We start from the raw sequence: 2,942 nt of genomic DNA, 5'->3' as shown, positions 1-2,942 counted from the left end.
ACTGTGTTCACATGTTCAGACACTTTGATGTATATTACAATAATAAAAACAAATTCTAACACAAAAGAGTAATTCCACGATATGAAATACTGGGAAGGGCAATATGGCTCCAAGGCTACTGGTTTACTGTTGTATTTGGGTCGAAATGGATGCAATAGCGTATATTCACTGCGAACTCCGCGTGACGTCACATGGCCCTTTATTCGCAATTGTCTTATCAGGAAGTGTTTGAGTTGAAGTCCTGCTTTCAAAGTTCCACTTGTAATGGCTACCATAAAGGGCCGAATATCTCGTTTTGGGGCTTTATTCCTGGTTTCAACAAGAGCATTAGGAGCGGTTGAGTAGAAGGACGGCAAGAATGGAAGCAGCATTTTTTTATGTTTCACTTGAATGCAATGGAAGCTTAAATCAGCCTGAGATTTTTAAGGGCGTGATGTTTACGGAAAAAAAGAGAGACGTTTGAAAGAGTGGGTACAAAGGAAGAAAGTGTAAGAGAGGAGTCTTTATGTCTCAATAGGAGGTCAAAGCAGACCATCAGAAAAAATATTGGGTCATAGCGTGTGTGTATAAAAGAAGCGTGTACTTTCTACAGCATGTCACCCTTTGTTATCTATATATTTATTTATTTGTTTGTTTATGTATTTATTTATCTATGTTTTAGTATATCTATTCATTGAAATATTCAATTATTTCAATAATATTAGAATTGTTATATAATCAAACCCCCACGGTAGGGTTCTTCTGTTCTTTAGCCAGAAAATCCAGGAGTGTGTAATTGATCCATAAATTTTAGAATATCTATTATTTTTATATATTTATATTTTCTCGGTCAAATGTCTTTTACAACTCTTGCGATTAAAAACCAGGAGTTCCATGCTTCTATTGTAGCAGAGTAGTTTGCAACAACTATTATAAAATCAACCCAATGTAGCAGAGTAGTTTGCAACAACTATTAGAGAATCAAGCCTTAAGTACCTTGAGCACCCACTTGCACGTTTATACACACTGGCAAGCAATCACGCACATACGGACGCATTTATGTACACATACTCACACGCATGTAAACACACGTGCTCATACACATATACATACATGCACACACACATCCGCACGCACATACACACACACAAACACACACAAACACACACACACACACACACACACACACACACACACACACACACACACACACACACACACACACACACACACACACACACACACTCATACACACACACTCACACTCATACACACACACTCACACTCATACACACACACTCACACTCATACACACACATACACACATACTCATACACACACACACTCAGGCATACACGCACGTACGCTCACGCACACACAATCACACAACTTCTTTATGTAGCTGTTAGAATAGAGGTGGTGCCACTATGGAACCAAATTTGAACCCCAAATGAACAAGGGAACAAGTGTGTGGTTCGTCTGTGATAAAAACATATCCAGAGATTGTCGTAGGTATTCGATTATCTAACAGTGATTTTGTTCGTATATTATAGTTTCTTCCTACCAACAGGTTTGGAAAATCTACACTCTTTAGATGTTACCAAGAGCTAAAATTTCATATGCCTATTGCCTATTCATCAAACAACAATTACATATGTATATATATGTTTATATATATATATAATATATATATATATATATATATATATATATATATATATATATATATATATATATATATATAATGTAGGGAAGGATGAAGTGAAAGCAGGTGTTATGATGGTGAGGGCAGGTAAAGCACATGGTCTGGATGGATGCCATGAAGAATGTCTGAAGAAAGGAGGTACAGTTATGGTGGACTGGCTGGTGAGGCTATTTAATGTTTGTTTAAGAGAGGGTAGAGTGCCGAAGGACTGGAGGAGTGCCTGTATAGTTCCTCTTCATAAGGGAAAGGGGAAAAGTTTGAGTGTAGTAGTTTCAGAGGGATCAGCTTGTTGAGTGTAATTGGGAAGGCTTATAGGAGGGTCTTAATTGAGAGAATTAGGAGAGGAACAGAGGGAATTAGTGAGGAACAGTATGGGTTTAGGACAGGTAAGGGTTGTGTGGATCAGATTTTTGTGGTAAGACAGATATGTGAGAAAGCTGTAGGAAAAGGTAAGGATGTTTTTGGGGGCTTTTATGGATCTGGAAAAGGCTTACGACAGGGTAGATAGGAAGGCACTGTGGGAGATAGCCCAGATATATGGGATAGGAGTAAAGCTGTTAAGAGCAGTCAAGAGTTTTTACGAGAGTAGTAGAGCTTGTGTTAGGATTAGAAATGGAGAGAGTGAATGGTTCGAGGTAAAGGTGGGACTTCGTCAGGAATGTGTTATGTCGCCCTGGCTGTTCAATCTTTACATGGATGGGGTTGGTGCGAGAGATGACTGCAAGGGTAGTGGGTCAGAGTTACCGTCTTCTCCTTTTCTGCATGGGGGGACGGAGAGGGGGGGTCGCTGAATTTATGAAGCGGCCTTGCTGTGGATGTGCTGTGTCTTGCAACACTGCTTCTGACCCAGGGCAGTGGACAGGATGTAGGGATGACTCGTCATCCAGGAGGTACAAAAGATGAGGGAGGGAGGAGGGGAGTGGAAAATATAGGAAATGGAATGGGTGGGAGTGGTTTCTATGCATTTTTCTTTTTGGCTACCCCCCGTGTAGGGGGAAAAAGCCTTTGGTATATGTATGTATATATATATATATTTATATATATATATATAAAAAATCAACCACAAATCACTTTTAATTCCATGCCATCGCAGTCGAGACTGAATGGTTCCCAGTGATTAATTAATATCTTTTTCAACCACAAATCACTTTTAATTCCATGCCATCGCAATCGAGACTGAGAGTCACTCGATGGAGGCATCCGTTGGAAATTGAAACGTGGACGAGCCGAGGATTCGAACCCAGCTAACCCGTAACAA

The sequence above is a fragment of the Oratosquilla oratoria genome, chromosome 26, assembly GCF_046742065.1.
Source record: "Oratosquilla oratoria isolate Oo_2021 chromosome 26, ASM4674206v1, whole genome shotgun sequence".
NCBI classification, from domain to species: Eukaryota; Metazoa; Arthropoda; class Malacostraca; order Stomatopoda; family Squillidae; genus Oratosquilla; species Oratosquilla oratoria.
The sequence above is the reverse complement of the archived record's forward strand: the minus strand, read 5'-3'. Positions refer to the sequence as shown.